General features: G+C 34.6%; 1 long non-coding RNA gene and 1 other non-coding gene across 2 annotated transcripts; both read right to left on the reverse strand.

Annotated features, from left to right (window-relative positions):
- Nucleotides 1-121: 121 nt before the first annotated feature.
- On the reverse strand, nt 122-194 carry Trnaa-ugc (transfer RNA alanine (anticodon UGC)). The gene has a single exon. It is a non-coding gene; the product is annotated as a tRNA-Ala (tRNA).
- A 16,070-nt stretch (nt 195-16,264) lies between these two features.
- On the reverse strand, nt 16,265-24,908 carry LOC128552929 (uncharacterized). Its single transcript, XR_008369209.1, has 3 exons — nt 24,729-24,908; nt 22,954-23,154; nt 16,265-17,102 (listed from the first exon to the last, which is right to left on the reverse strand). It is a non-coding gene; the product is annotated as an uncharacterized LOC128552929 (long non-coding RNA).
- Nucleotides 24,909-25,958: the final 1,050 nt, after the last annotated feature.

Below are 25,958 nucleotides of genomic sequence, written 5' to 3' on the forward strand. Positions count from 1 at the left end.
AATAAAGGAACACCAACTATATAGTTCTGTAACACTATTGAAATACTGAAGAAGGAAACAGAAATTGCGAGAAATTCGACGATAGTTTAGTTTCTACTGTAATAGGAGCGGAAAAATGTGCAGCCCGATACAGGACTCGAACCTGCGACCTTCTGCTTGCAAGTCAGATGCTCTACCAACTGAGCTAATCGGACAATCGATATCGTAGACTAATTATATACATTATATACACACTGCTACACTACAATATACAAGATATTTCTTTTTCATAAACTTCCGGTCTTTCGGTGTAAGGTAACTTACTTGGTATGCAAAATATTTTTATGCATCTAATGAGAAGCTGGCAGATCTATTAATCGTTACGGGTTACTTTTTCCATGATGTAACGCAGTTTTCGGTTGTATGACTTTCCAAATCACTCAGCTGAGTTTAAAAATTTTCGCAGGCGAAAAGATCATTTACGAGGTTTTTGCAAAAATCATTTATTCGCAATGTATAAAAGGTGTGACAAAATGGCGGACGTGTATTTTACCTGTGTCTATTAATGAAGAGATTTTTTGGGATTTTAAGTATTTTATTGGACGTAATTAAACAGATAAGTGCTGATTAAATTGCAAATGATGGCTTATAACAGTAGCACTCCTGCTAAACAAAATGTAACATTTTCTGTGCCTGTAATGAATAGATTTGCTCCTTTGGAAGCTTGGAGTAACTGTGACCAAACACCAATCAACCAAGCAGGTGGGCATAAGCGTTTTGTTGACATTTCAGCTGCATCAGTTAGCCCTCAGAATTCTCAAATGATGAGCATGGATGAGAAATTATTACATATGTCGAAACTAGATAAATTAGATGAGAATGATAGAACAATTTTAGGAATGTCAGCAAAACTGAATGCAACAATACAACGGGTTGAACAGTTAGAACGCACACAACCAGTGAGCGATGTTTACCTTAAACAATTAGCGTATCACAGTATAGATGTAGAGGCTAGGTCGCGCAGAAATAATTTGATATTTTACGGCCTAGCAGATCTAAAGAATGAAGATACGTACGAACTTTTAGAAGATTTTTTTAGCAATTTTCTGAAGCTTGACCTGTCTGAGTTTTTCGTTCAGCGGGTTCATAGGCTCGGGTCGCTGGCATATGCCCGAAGATTTACACAAACCACCAGACGCCCTATTATCGTGGCTTTTCGTGATTACGGGGACACGGAACACATTCTTAACCAAGCTAGGATGTTACAAGGTACTAGATTTGGAATTGACCGAGATTACCCGAAGGAGATAGCGAATGCCAGGAAAAGGCTCTGAGATAGGTACAAATTCGAAAAACAAAATCCCAATAATAACGTACAGCTTCTGTACCCAGCCAAACTAATGGTGAATCGGAAATGTATCGCTGATGAGTTTCCTGACTGGCACGATATCCTTGGAATGGATAGATGCGCTCGCTTTCGAAATACTCAGCAGTTTAACCAAAGTGTGTATTCTGTAGATACGAATATTGACACATCGGATTCACAAATTGAACAGCCGGTACATATAATGGTTAATGTAGACCCGACCAGCAACCCGGCTGACCAGCCGAAACAAACCGGATTGCCCCCACAATTACCAAACTCTCACAATATATCAGTGTCACATAATAATGGCGTTGAAAGTGTACAATTAAATCAGACTTATTTACCGTGCAAGGATAATAACGGGATTAACGGTACGTCACAGATCAGGAATGTTAGTGATGACCGCGGCACACGTCCGTCACCAGGAGAACATCATAAATAGGTTAACGGGGAGAGATGTGTTATTAACTGTGTACTTTTAAATGCCCAAGGAACTGTAAGCAAAAATGTGAATAAACTTGAATCGTCTTATTTTAAGTCCTTGTTCGATAAAAACGACATTATATTTCTCGTCGAAACTTGGTCAAATAGTTACACGGACATGGGTGTCGATGGTTTTGAATTGTTTTGTACACATAGAACAGATAAAAGATTTACAAGCAAAAGAGATTCCGGGGGACTTGCATGTTACGTGAAAAGTCATCTATTGAATTTTGTATCTCTATTCAGTACGGAGAGTGGCGATATTTTATGGCTTAAAATTGATAGAATACTATTTGATACTGAGAGTGACTTATTCTTGTGCTTATGTTATGTAGTACCGGAAGGTAGTTCACGAGAAACCTTACTTGACAGGTGTATGTACGACAGAATTTTAAACAATATGGCAGAAATAAGTAACTTGACAAACGAATGTTGTAAATTCATTGTTCTCGGTGATTTGAACAGTAGAATAGGCCAATTAAATGATTTTGTTATTTTTGATGACATAAATCAACATACATCTTTTCTACCGAATGAATACATTTCGGACTCTGTCTTACCAAGATTTTGGTACAAATAGGTTTGGTAATTTATTATTAGATTTCTGTAAGCAATCTGGACTTAGAATTTTAAATGGCCGAGTAGGCAAAGATGCCGATATTGGTAGCTATACATTTATTGGTACAATGGGTAAAAGTGTTGTTGACTATGTATTGGCACGAGAAAATGATTTAAACTGTTCGGCTCGTTTGAAGTTATGGAACCCAATATTTTATCTGACCATTGTGCTGTATGTTTTAGCCTTATGTCACAAATCTCATTCAATCAGAATACTAGAAATGTAGGGGTTAGAGAATCGGTCAAACATAAATTTAGATGGGACAATAATAAGCGGGATGATTACCTAAAATGTCTAAATACTGAGTCAGTCAAAGGTGAATTAATTTCATTGATATATAAACTTGATAACGCCAACAGCAGCAAACAAATAGATGATAACTTAAAAGGTTTTGTAACTGTTTTAGATGACGTTTGTTCTCCTTATTTTAAACATACCATTAACAAGAATATTCTAGCTCACAGTGATCGACCGCTGAAAACCGAAAATATTTGGTTTGACAATGAGTGCAAACAGAAAAGAAATCATTTTTTTTGAATGCTTGAATATGTACCGCAGTGACGATAGTGAAATTAACAGAGCCAATATGTGTAAAGCTAGATCGGAATTTAAACATACTATTAGAAATAAACGTTATGATTACAGGAAAGGGTATACAGACAAACTTTTAGAAGCTAGACAGGGAAATGCTAAATTATACTGGAAACTACTTAAAGATGTTTCAAATGTAAGTTACCCAAAAAACTTGTCAGCCGTTGATTTTGCGAGATACTTTAAATCAATAAATGATCCTGAAGGCCATTTTTACCAGGCAGACGAAGACATTCTATTTTTCAATGAAAGGTTTTTAAATACAGAGACCCAAATAATGTTTAATGAGTTAGATAAAAGCATTGATCAGTTGGAATTAAACAAAGCTATAGGGCAATTAAACAATAATTCCAGTGGTGGTCCTGATTTAATGTTAAACGAATTTTTTAAACAGGGTATACTAATTTTGCAACCGTATTTATTGAAATTGTTTAACAAATGCCATGAACTTGGTTACTTTCCAGAGTCATGGAGTGAAGGATATGTTATACCTATTTTTAAAAGTGGCGATAAATCTGACCCTAATAACTACCGTGGAATAACTCTATTAAGCTCGCTAGGCAAGATATTTTCTAGAATTTTGAATAATAGACTAAGTAGTTGGGCAGAAAATTACAATGTGTACATTGAAGCGCAAGCAGGTTTTAGAGCTGGAATGGGAACAATTGACAATATATTTATTCTGAATGGCCTCATTACTCACTGTATAAATAATGGAGAAAAACTTTATTGTGCCTTTGTAGATTTTAAAAAAGCCTTTGATTTTGTTGTAAGAGATATTCTTTGGTACAAGTTAATTAAATATGGAGTTAGAGGAAAGATTTTAAGTGTAATCAAATCTATGTATAACTGTGTGAAGTCAAAAGTCAAATTAATGAATACGCTTAGTGATGATTTCTCATGTCATTTAGGTGTTAGACAAGGGGAATGCTTATCTCCCTTTTTGTTTAGTATGTATCTAAATGATATTGAAGAAACTTTCTTTCTCAAAGGTGTGGAGGGCTTTGAAATTGGTACTTTAAAACTGTGCGTCTTGTTGTTTGCCGACGACATTGTTTTGTTTTCAAAGTCAGCCGAAGGTCTTCAAAGGTCTCTAGATGTTTTAGCAGAATATTGTAATAGATGGAAACTTACTGTAAATATACAGAAAACTAAGGTGCTGATTTTTAGTAGAAACGGGAGACGTCCCGCTGGTCAAAATTTTTATTATAATGGGTCACAGTTGGAAATAGTAAACACATTTAAATATCTAGGTGTAGTTTTTACGTCCGGTGGAGCATTTAACGAAACCGACAAAACTTTATGTGGACAGGCACTAAAGGCATTTTTCCAAATGAATAAATATCTGTATAAGTTCACGGCCATCCCTCCAAAACATATTCTTGAGCTCTTTGATAAGCTAATTCTACCGATAGTAAATTACTCGTCTGAAGTTTGGGGTTTTTAAACAAGGGTATTAATTTGAAAGAATATCTTTAAGCTTTTATAAAAAAGTGTTAGGGTTAAAGTTTCTACACAGAACAATTTCGTTTATGGAGAGTTAGGTCGGCTCCCATTGTTTATACAAAGACAGATACATATTATTAAATTTTGGTTGAAATTATGTCACTGTGACGACTCTAGGTACACTAAAATGGTTTATAATCTACTTAAATTAGAATCTGAATCGCACCCAAATAAGCCCACATGGGTCACCAAAGTCAAATCCCTGTTATCAAGACTTGGCTTTTATCAGTATGGCTGAACCAAGGCGTTGGAAACCCAAATATGTTTTTAAATTTATTTAAACAACGATACGCGATGTATATTACCAAGACTGGACCGCTAGCTTGCAAGAATCAAGTAGGGCACTATTTTATCGAAATATAGCTTCCTTTGAATTTCAGTCATACCTTTCTTACGTTAATGTAGAAAAATATAGAATTGCTTTGTCTAAACTAAGAGTGTCATCACATCGATTAGAAGTAGAATGTGGCAGGTGGAAAAAGCCAGTGAGCACTCCGTATAATGAAAGAAACTGTCCTTGTTGTTATAAGCTAGAGGATGAATATCACTTTGTATGTGAATGTCCTTTATACAATGAATTACGTAAAGTATATATAGATAAGTACTATCGTGTCAGACCAAGTTATTACAAATTTATTGAGCTTTTATCAACTGATAACGTAAACTCCATGAGAAAACTGGCAGCATATACCTTTAAAGCCTTTGAAAAGAGAAGAAATCTGTAATTCATATCTGTTTTTGTTAAAATGAATCTTTCCAATATAGTCTATTACTGCCTAGAAGCAACAGTCTCTCCCGCTTATTTATTCACTTGTTTGCTTATATAAGCGTTTAAAAATTGTGTATACTGTTTTGTTTAGTTATAGGGATATATGTTAATAATTATCTGCATGTATATGAGATAATATATGTACATTGTATGTTCATGGGCCATAAATGGCTTACAACGAAATAAAGATATATAATAATATAATATTATATGTTTTTCATCTGTACATAGTTGACATCTGAGTGGCTATATTAAAAACATTCAATAAAAATTCCGCAAAATTGAATGACAAGGTTTTCACCCGAACGTGCCGTTGCAGTCTCCCTAACGGAAGCAAATCGAACAAACTCAGTAAGCTACAGGAAACTGTGACATGATTGTTTATTATTATTATTATTATTATTATTACTACTTGGCGTCATTCAAACATTCTTACATTGTTAGATGAAAACTTTCATAATTTTTACTCATTTATAGAAAGTATAATAAGTAAGATATGAAGCCCAAATTGCCCTTAAATTCTAAGTCAATGGCCGTAAGTCTCAAATAAAGAGGGTGTTTTCCCCCATAACTTTCAAAACCCCACAACAAAGGTCTTATATTCATTAAAGCGTCGTAAAATTCATGCTTCATTTTTAATGAAATAATTTTGATAAAATGGCAAAACCGATGTTTTATATATTCTACATTTGAAACAAAAATATTACTTCCGGTGTCTAGTCATAACAAACAAGTCCTAATTAATTTGCAGGGCAAGGTACAATTAGACCATCTCATCCAGAGACTTGTATTAATGGTAAACAAGTTAGAATGGAAGTTTGAACCAATTATTCTGTTTGCATGAATACTCATTTGAGAAAATAACAGGGAGCTAAAATGGCCCTGTGTCGCTCAATTCAAAACTACTGCTCAAGATCAAGGTCACAGTACATCGCACTAAAAGATCTTGACATGAATACACTTACTACAACCCCATAACCCTCATCCTTCAGCTGCCATAAGACAAATCAAAATAGTACAGACAAAATTTGCGCACTCTCCCAGAAATTAATTCAAAATCGGGTCAGCAGTTTCCGTCTCGAAGCTTCTTTTAAATGGGGATTTCAGTTCCTGACTAGAGGATCTCTTGTAAAAATGTTCCAGTATATTATATACAATGACAAGTGTCCCGTTCCCATAGCGGCCATGTTTTTTACAAAGTGGAATGATCTTAATAAAGAGTAACATTATAAATATTTTGAAACCAAAACCATTAGTTTCTGAATATTCTATTATAGATAGATGTACAAAGAAAGCCAGCTTCGCTCCTCCGACCCGTCCCCCAACCCCATTGTCCCCATTTGGTAAATGATCACACGAGGAAGTTTTGTAAAATTATTTTGAATCAGGTATTAAGCAGGCTCTGACTGCACAAAATGCGCCAGTCGGGTAAACTTAGTATGTAAATCACAGCTTACTGATCAAGAGGTAAAATGCCTACTGCTTGAAAGAGGCAAATGTTCTCCGTGACAATTTAATAGAGAACGATCTTCCTGAAATTATATGCCTCGCACTTCTGTTTCATGAGGAGTGGCTAAAAAGATTTTCACGGCAGGCAAGCTTTCAAGAAACACTGTATATATTTACTAACAGTGCGTCGGAAAATATCAAAACAGGAATTTGTCTAAAAGCCTTTAATTCAAATGTTATTTGAAAATATTGTGCACAGACAAATCTGTTAGTCTTAAATATATTGAAGATCACCTCCAGTTATGGTTTGCTCTTTGTTTGTTGCGAGTAGTACTTTGTGGGTGGCTGCGTTCGTTGAATGTGGCTTTTCCTATTGGACTTTTTTTGTATTTGATTACAATGACCTTAATTGAAGAAGTATATGCGATGCGGCATAACTTCTTTTCAACGATGAATAGCCCATTCTCAGTAATTTTCACCCACATGTAACGAGGATCATTACGGCCATATTGGTCACAATTTTCCAGTTGTTGGACTATTTCGAATGTCAAATTAAAATGGTTACATTGCATGGTGCTTGGCCAAATCCGAGCCAGTCATGAATATGCATGAATTACCATAACGAATTTGCAAACACAGTTTAAAGTATAATCTTTGGATGATTTATGGGGTTATTGCAAATATAACACCCATCTAAAACTGGTTAGTTCCAGCTAAGTAAAGACCTATTTCCCTTTCCCCGGAGCAGATATTGTCCACATCAATAATCACACACATTTTATATACCTTGGCATTATGTACAATTTTCAACATGGTTTCTGTGAAAAAAAGAACCGTAGATGTGGTCAAATCAAGTGTATAACAAACAACAGGTTTACTGATCCTGATAAATTTTAGTATTTTTTGACAAGGTGAGGCACGCGAAAGTCCTGCTCAAAATGCAAAACAATGTATACGTTGCCAAACCCTTGGAAGATTCTATGACCGTCAGTTCTAAAATAGAAAAAGTGGCGCCCAGCACGACATAAACGAAAATGTTGCAGGCTCGGTTTGATTGAGCCTGTTCATGGATGGAAGTGGAAATGCAAGCTACCGTCCACGCCATGAAAACCTACTTGGACAGATCTGCTTTGATGCTTTCTTCTGGCCTGTCTCGTCGGGAATTAAGAGTGAGGGTTTTGTGCAATTAACAGGTATGAGTTCCAAAATGGTATTTCTGCCACTTACCGTTCCAATGCCGTACGCAATTATATTAGTTTATGTGTTTGTTGTGTCCTTGTTGTCTATTTGTTTTATTTCGTCTACGTACATTTGTGTAAATATATATCTTCCACACATTTATACATACTAACTGCCGTAGGGATTTTACATTCTACGTACATTACTGCTCTTACTGGATTTTTGTACTTGTTTTAACTTTTAACAGCTTACTTGGCAACCAAATTCAATCTGTAATCCTAAACGGTGCAAGTTCAGAGCCCATACCTGCTTTTTTTCTTAGGTTCTGCAAGGGTCCGTGCATTGCCCCTTGCTCTTCCTTGCATATATAAATGACCTCGCACAAAATATTCTGTCAAGTTGGTTTAGATATCTCTGTACTAAACATATCACTATTTACTGTCAAACAAATCAAAACCTTTTCAAAGCGATCTTTAAAAATGATAAAAGTGGGAGTTAGACTTGAATATGGAATAAAATCAATCCAAACAGACAAGTCATCCACATCACAAAAAGGAAACATCCAGTTATCCAACATCTCACAAATTTCCATGCCTAAGGCACTATTAGATACTGTCACCATGGCACATATATGTATAATTATATATACATATTGTTTTTATATATAATACCATGCCGAAGATATTACAAACGATCTCTCGTGGGACGTCCTCAAAAACATGTCATTTACAATTGGAAAGATTGATCAAATTATTTGCTTTCATCGTAGGAACATTAAGGTTAACTCAAAACCCCTTAAGTCCACGACCACAAAACACTAGTCAGACCCCCGCTGGACTATAGCTCCTGAATGAATAAAGATAACAGTACACGAAAAGCCGCATTTAAAGAAGACAGTCCCCATACAGCATTCTACATAGAAATAAGGGTATTTGTAACGACATACAAGTACACAGTAACTGAAGTCTGGTCAGTATATCCTCACCCTCGACTCATCACATAGAATCCCGACTGTCCTTTTTTTAAAAAAAAAATACAGATGAATTGGTTGCTATTCACATAGAAGGTTATCTCATTGCCATTACCAGCAATTAATTTTGAGGTTAATCTCCGCAAACATAGACTATCAGAAATACTAATTTTTCACTAGATCCACCTGATATTACCTAATTGTCGACCCTTGGGCAGATTTATGCTGCTGTAAGCAACACTGAATATGCACTACCATAATTGTAACTAACCACCTTTTTTTACAACAGATACATTTTCTTTCTTTTATATAGCCCATTTTTTTATTTCTTCTAAAAATCTTTGTGGCTTGACTCGCAAATAAGCGTCCCTGAAAAGGGTTGGATAAGACAGACAGATAGGCCGGTTCAAAAGCTCACATGAGCTTATGTTGTACTTGTTTGATGTCTTGCCGACTTTAAATAAATCTTATCTTATATCTATCTATCTTATCTTAGGTCTATATAGAAACATACTTTTCAACGAAAGAAACGGGTCAACTAAGAACCAGTTAATAATCGCTTTTGAGTTTAGGTATAATGTGAAAAATACATAAATTCAGCAGTGTACAATGTCTAGATTCTGAGCAAGCACATAGACCGATTCCTAAAATGTCTAGATCCTACCGTCCTTAGAGTACGGTCTGTGTACCGGACACATGAGAAACTGGCCATTATCCAAACTTTTAGCGCGGGCATGCTTTAACTGAGAGCGTGACAAGCTTTCCTGTATCGGGTAACTTTTTGCAGATAATTTTATGATAAATATTTGTATAAATACATGAACAACATGTAAAAGTAAATCTCGGATTAGTGGGAAACATATGGGGATGGAAAAACATGCGTTAACTGTAGCACACTGTGGGGTGTTTATGGTGTCGGCCCGGTACAATTTCTCCTTCTTTGCTGTATAGTAAAACAAGCACTTTTGGACATGGATTGTGAATTTCACAACAAAATTGCAGCATTGACAGCTCTGTATTTCTGAAGAGTAATACTATCCCAGTCAATATATCACAGAAAAACACCACCATCAACGATGAACTTTTTTGCTACACATCAAAGTATCTAGTCCATGTTTAAATTTCCCACTGACATCTGTCACGGCCACCAGTCTGGTGTAGTTTTTTAATCCTTCTGCCCCAGAAATGTAATCCTGAAAAACACACATAAAACAACTGTTAAAGACATCAGAAATGACAAAAAATGTACACAGTATCAATAAATACATTTGGAATATAACGTCAAAGTAGGGATAGCGTTAAATTGGGAACTTCAAATTTCAAAGAACTACTTTCTAGGATACAACGACCCGGAAGTACTTCTATACCGGGTGACCCCCTAAATCTTATCAATTTTTAATTTAGCCAAATTTTTCCCATAAAATCTTGTAACTTAGGGGTTTTTTCGAGAAAGTTACACAAGACATTGTCATCGCAAAGAAAATTTTTTTCCCGCAGAAACATTTCAAACATTAGACCTACTTTGCGGAGAAATTGGCTCGGAAACCAGAATTTTGAAGAAAAAAGGCACATTACAAAATTTGCCTTCCTTCTGAAAATTTCAATCAGATTTTCATGAAATCAACTGTGATATCACTAGTTAATGCTTACTGTATGTTTTATGTAACTTTAAGCTTATTTATTTTGAAAAATGATGTATCAAAATGAGTATTTACTTTAAAAATATGCAATTTTTAGTAAAAAATGCATAATTTACCCACTACAATTGCAGAAAAATGAAACTTTTAATGATTGAAAGACCAAAACCCACAAGCAAAGACCAATATGTGATTATATTTATGACAATTACTGGAAGTAAACAGATCAATACATCACAGCCTATCTTTAAAAAGAATTATTTCTTCGGCTAAGCTGAACAATGCCTGAAACGCCAAATGCAAAGCCGATCCGCGCCATCTTGGAAGCAGGCAAGTGCGGAAGGTCAAGAACTCCAACTGGAGCCAGACACAGCTCAGGGTACCCCTGAAACTGTCGAGCAGTTACTGACATTTTACGCTACAGTTCTGACTAAAGACATTAGGACCAGAGGGCAATGCACCGGTGGAACATGTAAATCGCTTACCGAAAACTAGCCGTCATTCTGTGGTGTTACACTGGGAATCACAGCTTCTGCCCGCTCGACTTAATAGGTTGGTCTGGTTTATGGGTAGCTGCTGACTGGTTGTACGATTCTAAATTTTCTTCTGACATATGGAATTCATCGCCTGCAAATGACAAAAGAAAGACTGTGAAAGACCAGTGTCGGCCTTTCTTGAGAAACAGCTGAGTGTGTGTGTATAGTTCTAAGTGTGATCAGGAACCTATAGAAAAAAGTGACATAATATTCACAGATTGGTACCATCTATCATTTCTTTATCATTCTGATATCAACTGGTTCAGGAACTTACAGGAAGTCTGTCATTAAACACTGCAACTGAAAATTTTCTACATATATGTTAGCTGAAACAGTGAAAAGAATATTAAAATAAAATATTACCAGACAACCTCTTTCAGCACAGACAACAAAGTATCTGAAATGCACATTTACAAGAATTGAAACACATAAATGCTATGAAAAAACAACATACAGAAAAACATGAATAAAAATCCCAACAGGAAAATCCTATCTAAAGAATGAAGTAGAATGAATCGAGCAAAACTGAAATACAAATACCATCAAGTTGTGTTTCCAGTCGGTACCCAGGACAAATACATATTAAGGAAACTGCACGAGGCCGACCCGGAAATCAGCCCCGTTAAATATTTCTTAGTAACACAGACCTGCGTTGTGAACCTGAAAAGCAAATCAGAATAGAAGCATCCCATTCAAGGCAGAATGTATCTGATGACGGCCTGATGCGGGCTGAAGCTGAAAGCTCGGAATATGTTCTAAACTGAAAAAACAAATGAATAAATAAAATAATACACAAACAACAACAACAACAACAACTATTTTATCACACTGAAGCAACCTCCATGTAATTCCCTGTGTAATACAACCAATTTCCTGTCAGTGTAAAGAAAACTTGTTATACATTAATAATGCCAACAAATGCACTCGGCACACCGGTAAGCAATGTCCTTCAATGCCAAAATGCATGTAGCACATTGGATTTGACTGAAATGAGAAAAAATAATTATTTCGTGTAAAATTAGTTATGCGTCTCATACGCAAGGGAACGAACATTCACGCAATTTCTTTATATCATATATGAACGCCTGCTGACTGGCTTTAAACATCAGTGTATAAAAACCGTGACCGGTTCGAGATCCAGGCCCGACAAGCAATCAGTCTCTCCGACTCCTGTTACGAAAACCGACTATAGTCTCATTTATAAAACCCCTCCGGTCCAAAATGTACAGCTTCCACACATACGACACTGTTCATCCACAGTCTACTGCGGCACTATGTAACATGTTCACATATATATACTTATAAATTCTTCGGAAAAGAGACGCTATGCGAAATAGAAATTTTTTTTTAAAAAATTTAAGAAATTTAAATTTATATTTTTTCTTAAAATTAAAGTGAAAAACTATGTGTCTTCTTTTAATATAGCCTTTTTAAAGCTTCCTGCTTGTTCAGTGTCTTTGCACTATAGTAGAAGACTGACAAATCAAGAGGAGACAACTATTACTCAAATTTCAAAGAAAATTCAACTACTGAATTTTTAAAATTTGAATAAAATTAAAATTTCACAAACCTTGTAAATATCCTTTTAGCCACTGATTTGTATTGTTATCAGCTACTAGTGGGGTGAAGTTTCATGACTGTAAACCCTATGGTTGCTGAATATTCCACTTTCTGATTTGCCATATAGGTGTCGGCCCGGTACAATTTCTCCTTCTTTGCTGTATAGTAAAACAAGCACTTTTTTGGGCATTTGGATTGTGAATTTCACAACAAAATTGCAGCATTGACAGCTCTGTATTTCTGAAGAGTAATACTATCCCAGTCATATATCACAGAAAATACACCACCATCAACGATGAACTTTTTTGCTACACATCAAAGTATCTAGTCCATGTTTAAATTTCCCACTGACATCTGTCACGGCCCCCAGTCTGGTGTAGTTTTTTAATCCTTCCGCACAGAAATGTAATCCTGAAAAACACACATAAAACAACTGTTAAAGACATCAGAAATGACAAAAAATGTACACAGTATCAATAAATACATTTGGAATATAACATGTCAAAGTAGGGATAGCGTTAAATTGGGAACTTCAAAATTTCAAAGAACTACTTTCTAGGATACAACGACCCGGAAGTACTTCTATACCGGGGTGACACCTAAATATACTGGCAGCGGCAGCCATTTTGACAATGGCATCGTCAATGCCTGAATTTGAAACCAAGCACGTGTCAGATGGGCCCTCTCTGTTTCTTTTGAGAAATAAGGATGTTGATTATCTGTATAGCACGTTAAATAAAACGGAAGAAAAATCTGTCATTTCTATTCTCAAATACGATAATGGATATAAAATTTCCTTCAATGATCATTCTACGTGGATGATCTGGCCCCGCTTTCACTAACGTTCTCAAGTCAAAATCTCAGCTCAAGTCTGAGAAAAATCTCAACTTTGATTCTCAGCTTGAGATTTTTCTCAGATTGGCTTGCACTAAAAATCTCTCAGTAAAATCTCAACTTCCGCGCTGAGATTTTTCTCAGATTTCTTGAGTCAAGGGTTGGGCTGTAGAGCTGTTCTCAAAGAAACAAAATGGCGACTTTTCGACGATACAATATACGCCACCGCCGTAGTCGGTGCCAGTTTCACGTTGAGTTCACCAGCATGACATGAATGGCAAAAAACTAATTTCTTAATTTCAAGGGAAGTAATCCAAGTAAAACTAAAATGGCCGATTGTTGCTAGGGACACTGTTTACGCTTTTAAACACATGCAGCAATTAATTTACCACAAGAACAACATTTTCAAACCTTTTTACTGTTTCTAAATTGTTTCTTTCTCGTCTTGAATGCTACACAACCTTGAAGACAAAATTTATGAAGTACGGTAGACGTTTTACTGTGCCTAGTTTCGTACCAAAAACGCTCGTACCGAGATATATTGACATGTGCAGTAACGTCCCTAGCTTAAGATCTTTAGTGCTCTCGGTTTATATACTGGATTTTAAAGCCGCAACTATGAAAATATATATATATATAAATTTAAAGCGGCATTTAGAGTTTAGGAAGCCAGGACTATAACGTCCCTAGAAGTCCTTATTCTTAATAATAATAATCCAATAATAGCGCACAACAAAATTGTGAAAAATCGTTTCACAACTTGGGGGTTATTATCAAGGGGTGATAAAAATGAGCAGTTAGTGATTGGCTCAAATCCGGGACCCCTTGTTTACAGGGTGTGCGCACTATCAAGTGAACTAACCAGCTGCTGAAACAATCTCCCCTTTGTGGTAATCAAGTCCTATACAGTTTATAAAACAGTCGCAGTCCAATGTTGTGCACCTAGTTAATTGAACAGATAGAGTAAAATGTGCAGTCAGTCTGCTGTAGGGCTCAATCTTGGGGACCCTCTCATACAGGACTAGTACTCTACCAACTAAGCTAACATACTGCTTAAACAAAATCTCCACTTTGTAGTAATCAAGTCCTGTTGCCTCATAGGCCTCATAGCTATGTGGTAGATGGCCCACCACTTCAGTGGGATATTGTAGGTTCAGTCTCTAGCCATGTCAAGTGATAAAGTTATTACATAATGGCATGATGTTACATACGGCTCTATACACCAGCTTGTTTATAAGTAATCACTCATTAATAAGCATTTGGAAATATTTTGTTCTGCATTTTGCAGTGCTGTTAACTATTAACATCTATACTTAGATATTTCACATTTAGCAAGTGGCAAATAGCATGATGTAATTGAATAAGCAGAAAAACTGATGGACACAAAGACATGAAAAATATTTAAGTTCTAATAATTTATTAAGTTAACAGAAATTTTTATAAGTTGACAACAGTTTATTCATTTATAAATAAATATGGCATTTCATAATTTGATCTAAAATATTGGTTGAACATTTAAAGTACAATGTTTTTCAAATCTTTCCAAAAATATCAGAAAATCTTAACTCTATGCTATTGATAAAATTTATATTACCTGTAAGTTGTTAGATTTCAGTATGATTTACAACAATAATTTTAAGTAAAATTTTATATTTCACTGTCATTGTCTTCTCAGATAAATTTGATTTTTTAAATAGAACTATTAAATGCCAAAGTGTACAGGTTTTCATTTCTTTTATAATTTTCATTTACTGTTCCAGTTCACTATGTTCCTTTGAAAATGTTTATAATTAACTTCTGTTCACATGTTAAAAGTTATGTTGTTGACTCAAGTTAATGGTGTTTCTCTTACTGATGAGTCCTGGAAACACTATGGGTCACAAAATTAAATTGGGACGAAACACACCTGACAACAGATGTTGATAAAAACAATCAGTTGCATTTATAACCAACTGAAGATAAAAATAAAAACATGTTATAACTTAAATCCAAAAACATTTTTAAAACTTTGCATGTATTTTTAAATTAAATATCTGATTTTCAGGTGTGTCTAAGGCTGTTTTCATTCAAATGACATAGTTTAATAATTAGTTTAATAGTTAAATGTGCTATTGCCTCCCTATTCCATAAAGGAGTGCATTGTGATGAAACAATGTTAAAATGCTCACTATTCCAATAATTAGTTAACCAATAATTATAGTAGATGGTTTTTGTAGTTAACAAAACTGCCACTCAGGGTCACTTAAAAGAGAAAACATTTGAAATGACTTATTACATAAGAAATTATCAAAAATACAAGGTGGTTTTTAAAGTAAACAGCTTAAAGGCCTACACCATGTAAATTTCATACAAAAAAAAAAAACTCCTTTAACTTTATGCAACAAACTTTCCAAAAATAGATGTTTATCAGTTGGTTAGAAAAGTACTACTATACTTTCAATGATGCACATGACTTATACTGCACAAGCCAAAAAGGGAGTTAATCAATAAAAACTGATTTAATATTTTCAGTAACATTTTCACCATATGCCAGTCTTTGACACATAAATCCGTTAATAAAATTCGAAAACAAGAAATTAATGTGTCTTTATGTTTCTAACAAACAGGTGGCAGCCACATTTAAATTTAATGTAAACAAAGATAATGCCTGCTACAATGTATATCTATCGGCTATATTGGTTTTTCTTTAATAATTAAGCTTTTTCTTCTCTCTCTCACCTTATTTTAATTCAGTTCAGTTTTATAAAGTGTTCTGGGGCAAATTACATAATTATATCCAATCATGTAGTCAACAAATGTTTACAATTTCAGCTGAATGGCTCAAGCAGTTTTAACCCTTATTATGCTGTACACGGTTGGTCCTACCTTTGCGACAAGTGTAGATCATGATCAGCCTGCACATCTGTGCAGTCTGATCTTGATCTGCACTGTTCGCCATTCAGTCAGTATCTTTTGGTTAGCACCCCTTTTAACACTTAATAATACTGTCCAAATTGTAAAACGGACAAGTTCATTATAGAAATTTAGCAAGGGCCTAAGGGTTAAAGTTATATTAAATTATATAGCTAATTGTGTCCCCTGTGCATCCAAAAAAGTGTGACAATTACATATTGGCTAGTTTTCAACAGTGTTTTTTTTTAATCAAGCTTTATTGTTACAGCTTTGATTTTGTCTGCACATTTAAAGCAAAATACTTTTTTTCATAAATTACATCTGATTCTTACCAATATGTCACATCTTGTGATGGAACCCTCTTCACAAAATGTAGTGAAAAAAACCCCAAAAAAAACAATTTAAATGTTGAACACTACAGTTTCAAAACCCCATTACTTTTCTTGAGTCCTAAGTTTTCCTAAGATCTTAATCATTTCAGCTTTGAAGACACAATATGACTATTTTTGTTTAATAAATCAACTTTCTCAGAATCTTGATGAAAGTCTATACACACAAAAATGTCCCCTGTGCACCTTTTCAGTAGTTTAGTGTCAGATTTCTTATATTCTTTAAATAAAATGTTTTTTTTTTACACAGGCCCCCACTTCCACAGTATATCTTGCGGCTTGTTCCTTTCACATGGCAGATATATTGTATTCAAGGAGATACATCAGGAGGAGGTACAACAATCTGAAAAGGAATTGTTTTTTTTTTATGTGATATATAGGGGTGTAACGATACATCGAACTATCGATGCATTGCGATACTAAGTGTCCCGATAGCATGCATCGATAGAAAAGTCACGATCCAATAACAATCGCCGATAGTTCCTTCAACAATCGATAGGTTTGATAGTTTTGAAATTTTGGTAAATACAGAAATAATTTATAATTTATAAACCAAGAAACAGAGCCAGCTTTCATTTGCGCCTCGGAAAATGTTTACGTCTCCATTACAATAATTACCCTCACGGAATTAAACTACCATAAAGGACTGAGAAGTCTGGAAGATAATTAATAAATTTAGTTTCTTAGAAACTTTGATTAAATATATTTAAATGACCTGTTAATTTTAGATGAGAAAATGTACTATGGACATGGAGAAAGAAGGCTACTTGTATTATACAGCAAACTGTTCGGTAGGGCCCTTCAATTAGTGCTGGTACACCTAAATCCGATCCGTTAATTTTCGTCTTTTTCAATGCTTTGGGTTATTCAATATGTTGACATTCACAACAAAATGGCCGATTCGTTTGAGTATACCTTGCATAGGTTTATTGTTTTACTTATTGTTCCAAAGCCAAGGAAGGCAAGAAATATTTAATGTTAGAATTATTTCTGTCCGTTTCAGTTATGGGTGGTTTTCAAAATAATGAAGCTTTTTCTTCTCTCTCACCTTATTTTAATTCAGTTCAGTTTTAGAAAGTGTTTTGAGGTTTATTATATCCGGATCAATGCAGTCAATAAATGTGCGCAATTTCAGCTAAATGGCTCAAGCAGTTATAAAGTTATATTGAATTATATAGCTAAATTAATTTTGTCCCCTGTGCACCCGAAAAAGTGTGACATTTTACATGAAGGCTAGTTTTCAACAGTGATTTATTGTTTTCAAACCAAGCTTTATTATTACAGCTTTGATTTTTCATAAAACTTAAACTCCCCACATTAAAAGCAAACTACTTTTTTTCATAAACAGCATCTTATTCTTACTAATATTTCACATCTTATGATTGAACCCCCTTCACAAAAAATAGTGAAAAAAATACTAAATTTAAATGTTGAACTCTACAATTTCACAACCCTTTTACTTTTCTTAAGTCTTAATGTTTTTCTAAGGTCTTAATCCTTTAAGCTTTGAAGACACAATATGATTTTTTTGTTTAATGAATCAACTTCCTCAGAATCTTGATGAATGTCTATACACTCAAAAATGTCCCCTATGCACCTTTTCAGTAGTTAAGCATCAGGTTTCTTTTATTCTTTAAATAAAGTGAGTTTTTACTTTATTTTCTTTGAAAGGGAGTTACAGTGGATACAAAATCAGCTTTCAGCTTCACATATATTGGACAGTTTAACATTCATAAAGCCAAAAGTGATGTCCCCTATGCACCCTTTTTTCACACTCATCAATTAACTTTGCATTGCTGTAATATATGGTGGCAGTTCTATATTCTATGCAATGTGTACACAAAATTTAGGCATAACTTGATAATTTAGCATTATAAAAGAAACACTGGACAATTTAAAATTCATTGTTTGCATTTTTGCCGTAGTTGCCAATTTTCAAGTTAAAAAGTGGAAATATCAACTTTACTGCTTCTTAAGCTGTCAAGTTTGCCTACATATGTTAATGTTCACTAGTGAATATTGTATAGTTGAAAGAATTTTACTTAAATATGAACATATTCTATAAATATATTTTTGGGTGCAATTTGTCCCCTGTGCATCTTCTCAGTAACATTATAAAGTATGCATGTATTTTCCCATTCCATTTTACCATTCATGACATTTTGTCATTTTTATATATTGAATAAGCATTGCATGTAAACTAAGTGATTTCAATGTATTAGTTACATTTAAAGTCACTTATTTTTCATTTAAAACATTACATGCTGCTTAATTTTCATGTTTTGTTGCGAAAATTTTTCAGTTTTGCATTATTTTGTGGAATTCACTATTTGTTTGAAAGGATTTGTCTTAAGTTGATCACCAATAGTCTTTTTATAAACAGAAAAGTAATAATAAATGAATACAACAATGATTTTCAAATATGTGTCCCCTGTGCACCTGTGAAATAACTCAGTTTTGAGATGACAATTTTAGAAATTATTATTACCGTACATTTTTGAAATTTGGCATGCGGTTTATGAACATGCAAACTGTGAGAAAAAAGTAGGTTTTATAATAATATGTTAATTATTTTTCATTGAGCAATAACTTTTCTAGGTAGAATTTTCTTTTCATGTCATATTTATGCAGAAATGGTGATTTTAAAAACCAATGTCCACAAATATTTGATAAATTAAGTTTCAAACCACACACATATACATATTACGTATCATATATGTTGAAAAAATTACTGTTATACATATTTCCTTGTCATAAAACATTACAGCATTTATCATCCATTTTACTGGAAATTCACCAAACTTTCGAATTAAAGGCTGAAATATTTTCTGACTGGTAATTCTCAACACTTTCCCAAGGCTATTTCCTTGAAATTTGAAGTATTTGCTATCATATAAAATAGGTGACCACTATAAGAAATAGGTTTGAATTTTCAACCCCTATGTCACACTTTTGCTTCATTATTTTGAAAACCACCCTTATACAAACATCTCAATGTGTGTTAACAGCAATTATAAACAGTGTCGTCTCTTACACTGTGTAACAATGCCAGTTGGTAGCTTTACTGTATAAAATATGATGGCCGATAACTATTGCAATAGTATCGCAATAGTAACCTGCAATAGAATAGTATCGCAATAGTTTTTAAGCAATATCAATAGTATTGCAATAGTCAAAATTGGCCTCAATAGTCACCCCTAGTGAATTACAGTACACTATCACAAATTTTATTTTTGTTAATATGCATTTATGGAGCAAAATTTCCTTTTTTTTGTTTTTTGTTTCAATATGATTCAATTTTGCCATAGTATTTCAGTCATGTAATGGTGTTCAGTTAACCTTTAAGTGTTCCTGCATTCTTTACTAGAAATGACTTGTGCTCACAGACAACTTCCCATTGTAAATGAGTAAGAAATGGTGGACAAATGACTTAGACATGTTATTCTCTCAAATTGGTAAAGATATTGCATGCATAGCCAAAGGATCAAACTTACAACTTTTCTTGATTCATAGTCTAGTGCTTTATATTCTGAGCTAGGCATGCAAAATATCATTAAATTATAAGTGAAAGTTTCAAACAAAAACCAATACTTGGTCAAAATCAGACTGATCCATTTCAAATGTTTGTAAATGAAGTGCCTCCATTCAGGGTATCAATTTGGTTTCTGTATATTTTGCAAGCATGATTTTATTTATTGTTCTCCTTTATTATTATGCCCCACTTTGAAAAAGGAGGGGTATATTGTTTTGCAGATGTCGGTCGGTAGGTCGGTCGGTCGGTCGGTCGGAATGTAGACCTATCCGTTTCCGGATGATAACTCAAGAACGCTTGGGCCTAGGATCATGAAAGTTGATAGGGAGGTTGGTCATCACCTGCAGATGACCCTTATTGATTTTGAGGTCTGTATGTCAAAGGTCAAGGTCACAGTGACCCTGAATAGTAAAACGGTTTCCGGATGATAACTCAAGAACACTTGGGCCTAGGATCATGAAAGTTGATAGGGAGGTTGGTAATGACCAGCAGATGACCCCTATTGATTTTGAGGTCAGTATGTTAAAGGTCAAGGTCACAGTGACCCTGAACAGTAAAACAGTTTCCGGATGATAACTCAAGAACGCTTAGGCCTAGGGTCACGAAAGTTGATCGGGAGGTTGGTCATGACCAGCAGGTGACCCCTAGTGATTTTGAGGTCAGTATGTCAAAGGTCAAGGTCACAGTGACCCTGAACAGTAAAACAGTTTCTGGATGATAACTCAAGAACGCTTAGGCCTAGGGACACGAAAGTTGATAGGGAGGTTGGTCATGACCAGCAGGTGACCCCTATTGTTTTTGAGGTCATTATATCAAAGGTCAAGGTCACAGTGACCAGGAACAGTAAAATGGTTTCCAGGCAATAACTCAAGAACGCTTGGGCTTAGTGTCAGGAAAATTGATAGTTAGGTTGGCCTTGACCAGCAGATGACCCCTATTGATTTTGAGGTCATTAGGTCAAAGGTCAAGGTCACATTGGCCAGGAACAGTTAAATGGTTTCTGATCTTCTTGTCCAAAACCATAGGGCCTAGGGCTTTGATATTTGGTATGTAGCAAAATCTAGTGGTCCTCTACCAAGATTGTTCAGATTATTTCCCTGGGGTCAAATATGGCCCCACCCCTAGGGTCACATGGTTTATATAGACTTATATAGGAAAAAAATTTGAAAAACCTCTTGTCCAAAACCACAGGGCCTAGGGCTTTGATATTTTGTATATGACATCATCTAGTGATCCTCTACTAAGATTATTCAAATTATTCCCCTAGGGTCAAATATGGCTCTGCCCTGGGGGTCACATGGTTTACATATACTTATATAGGGAAAAACTTTGAAAATCTTCTTGTCCAAACCGCAAAGTCTATGGCTTTGGTATTTTGTAATGTAGCATCATTTAGTGGTTCTCTACCAAGTTTGTTCAAGTTATCCCTCTCGGGTCAAATATGGCCCTGCCTCAGAGGTCAAATGGTTCATATAGACTTATATAGGGAAAAACTTAGAATCTTCATGTCCATAACTTACATCATTCAAATTTGGACCACATGTATAGTTTAGAGTGGCAAGATGAACCTTGACATGAGTTGACCTTGATCTTGACCTAGTGACCTACTTTCACATTTCTGTACCTACAGCCTTCAAATTTGGACCACATGCGTAGGTTTGTGTACTGAAAAAAACTTTGACCTTGTTATTGACCTAGTGACCTACTTTCACATTTTTGAAGGTACAGGTTTCAAATTTGCACCACATGCATAGTTTTTTGTTCCAAAATAAAATTTGACCTTGATTTTGACCTAGTGACCTAGTTTCACATTTCTTAAGCTACAGCCTTCAAATTTGAACCACAAGCGTACTTTTGTGTACTGAAATGAACTTTGATCTTGAGATTGACCTAGTGACCTACTTTCACATTTCTGAAGGTACAGGCTTCAAATTTTGACCACTTGCATAGTTTTGTGTTCCGAAATAAAATTTGACCTTGATTTTGACCTAGTGACCTACTTTCACATTTCTCAAGCTACAGCCTTCAAATTTGAACCACATGCATAGTTTTGTGTACCGAAATGAACTTTGATGTTAAGATTGACCTAGTGACCTATTTTCACAATTTTGAAGGTACAGGCTTCAAATTTGGACTGTGTGCATATTTTTGTGATCTGAATTGAAATTTTACATTGATTTTTATCTATTACCTAATTTCACATTTCTCAAGCTACAGCCTCCAAATTTGAAGCACATGCATAGTTCTGTTTACCGAAATGAACTTTACCTTGAAATTGATCTAGTGACCTGCTTTCACATTTCTCAAGCCACTGCTTTCAAATTTGGACCACATACACATTGTTTTGTACCTGAATGAAATTTGACTTTGATTTTGACCTTGAGCTAGTCTTGAAATTTGGAACATTCAAAAATGGCTCAGTGGATGGCGCCAAGATCAATCTGTAATCTCTTGTTAGGTTAATAGAATGGTAGTACTTTTGTTTACAGTAAGCATATAATTTCTGTTCCTTGTGCAATTACTAAATGCATCAAGGGGGGCATTTCGTGTTCGACGAGCTCTTGTTTCCTTTTGAGTAAAATTAAAATCTAGCATGATTTGAATTATAATAAAGTTTGCAAATTTAGGAAACATTGATGAGACTAACTTAGTCAATACATACTATAGTCTATACTTGAAATCACAGGCCAGACACCAGTACATGTACTGCCTTCAGTTCCATCAGTGTTTTGAAACATTGGTGAATGGTCCTAGAACAACTCAGAATGGATTATCCACTGTCATTAGCATCTTTTGAATCAGCACACAGCTCAACCCTGACCTCTGTATAATAAGCTGAGGATCTTCATCAGCAGGCTGTGACCTGATATAAATTATTAAAAAATGTTTGTCTAAAAATTGCTCTGTAACCAGGTTTAAATAAATAGTTTATTCCATTTATAAGAAGGAATATCAATCTTTAAATTACACAAATATTTTGATAATATAGAAAATCTTAAACAATAAGTTTGAGCCTTAGGTATACAAGATCAATGGTTATTGGGTACATAAGCTTATAATTATTAGCAAAATAATTTGATATCTACAAGAATCTTAATAAAATTGTGTGTTGGTGTGTATTATATAAACCACATATAAAATATATAAACATATAAAACTAAATAGCATACTTTGAAACATATATGCATTGACAATAAACATTTAAAACCATTATCAAAATCTGTGACATTTCAGGGATGCCTTACAATTGAAACAGCTTTTTCTTTCATAATGATTTTCAAAAAAACAACAACATATATTAGCATTTTATTGAGGAATTTTATATTCTGTCTCTGTTTAGATCTACAATATACAGAAGTGTTCAGAAAAAGAAGGAAAAGCTTTAATATACATGATATATTATACTGATTGGAAATTCCCATCATAAAATGCTATTATACTGTCATACAGATTTTCAAACTTCTGTTTCAAAAATATATTTTGTTACCATGCTTATGTCAAAAATAGTTTTTATATAGTCCTGTCTCAAGTTATGATATATTACAAACCTGCAACATTTAATAACAGGAATAAGCTAGGCCTATATATGACACCTGTAGTTTGCAGCTCAAGTGAGACTAATGTTTATACTATTGTCTAACATAACATATTGGTTATTCAGGAAGTCTGGGGGTGAAAGTGCTGCAAAAATGTAATAAAAAAAATGGAACACATTTCAAACTGAAAGTGAAAGTAGAAATGAAAAGTAGAACTAGGATCATGTAAAGCCTTTGAGACCCCCTCATGTAAATTTTCATAAATGGAAATTATACCTGACAGACCAATAATATTCATAGCACATATACACAAGTAGCAGATACTTTCTATAAAGGTCACCTTGTTTGGTTATACTTTGTATTTTGTCTTAAACACATGTACCTCTAACTGCAGCTATATATGTCCACATTCTCCCTTGTAGAAATGTCAATCTTTTTTTTTTAAACACATTTTTTTCTCTAAATTTGTTTTTGTTGTGTGTCTAACATACTTATCTAGGTACTCTGGTTAATGAAATCTAATTAACTTATATATTTTTTGAAATATTGCATTTTTTTTTCATTTTGACAGTTCTACCTACTTTCACTTTCATTTTGCATTTTCAAATAAATGTACATGGTTTGCAGCACTTCCAACGCACAGAGTACCTGGCGAAATATGTTAGACACAGAATTAATTTATAATCATGTCAGAAATGACAAAATGCTTTTGAAAAAGAAGCTTGATATCTTCAACAAAATAGAATGGGAGTATTGTGAACAAATTGTGTTGTTCAAAGTTTGAAATGCCTACAGTAGAGAATGCATAGCTATTTATCACTGTTTATGTCCCTGCAATCATTGACATGAATACACTAATTGCAGTATTCAATATGTGAATCACAAAACAATGTATACTTACGGCTGCATATCTGATTCCCATAAACATATGCCCGATAACATAAAACTGTCACACGCAGTGTAACAACATATGGCTGTGTTTACCTAATCCCATATTTGGTAAAGAAAACACATGCAATATGACGTAGTACCCTCGACTGTGTGTTTGATTGGTTCAAAAGTGACAGGTTTGAAGCCGATTAATTATAATATTGAAAATACACTGCCATACCTTTGTACAAACATACAATTTGGATATATCCCGAAACTGTACATGTTGTTTATGAACATTTCTCAACGCTTCATTAGTCTCAATAAATGAATAAATCCACTGCCCCCAATTATGCACTCGTGTTCGTGGGAAAGTTCACGCGGCTCCTTGGATGTTTGGCCGCTTATGTCTTAAAAAATTACTGCTCAGCTGAGAAAAATCTCAAGACTTGAGAAAAAGTTTAGTGAAAGCCAACTTGAGAAATTTCTCAGCTGAGACAATTCTCAGACAATTCTGAGAAAATCTTGAGCTGAGAATTTTCTCACTTTGAGAACGTTAGTGAAAGCGGGGCCTGTTCATTGATTTTAGAGAACAGAAAGATTTTCTACCAAAAATTTTATTAGATGTAAGGCATTATTTCATATTTTCAATTGGAATTGTTTTACTTGGTGCACAGAATAGGTCTAAGAAAATGGTATACTGGTTGGCGACCCAGAATTTCGGATGACCCAGAAACCCGGACAGTCGCGAAAACGCTTATTTCGGCGTTCTTTTTTATCATTTGTTGACAAGTACACAGATGCTTGTTTTAAGTGCAACATCCACTGCACAATTGCAAATCGGTAAATAAAACTTACAAAATTGGAATATTTACATTTTGTTCACGAAATGTTGTGACAGCTCTCGCTGGGGGAAGTTGCATGTGCTTTCAGTGCGCATGCGCATACTTGTTTTGAGGCCCCATCATTATCTAAGGGGTACTCATCTACAAGACGCTAAATGCAGGCGAGAAAATTGCGTGTTTTAAAATGATCAAAAAGGGTAGATAGTGCCAGGCTTAAATACAAGTTTCCAGAAGATAGTGGAAGTCAACCTGTACAGCCATACTTTTCATGGGATCTGTATGAAAGTTGGTCTGAATGTTCATCTTGATGATATCTAGGTTAAGTTTGAAACTAGGTCAACTGCGATCAAAACTAGGTCAGTAGGTCTAAAATTATTAAAATCTTTTGACCTCTCTAGAGGCCATATTTTTCAATG

This window comes from Mercenaria mercenaria, unplaced genomic scaffold (assembly GCF_021730395.1).
Source record: "Mercenaria mercenaria strain notata unplaced genomic scaffold, MADL_Memer_1 contig_3296, whole genome shotgun sequence".
NCBI lineage: Eukaryota > Metazoa > Mollusca > Bivalvia > Venerida > Veneridae > Mercenaria > Mercenaria mercenaria.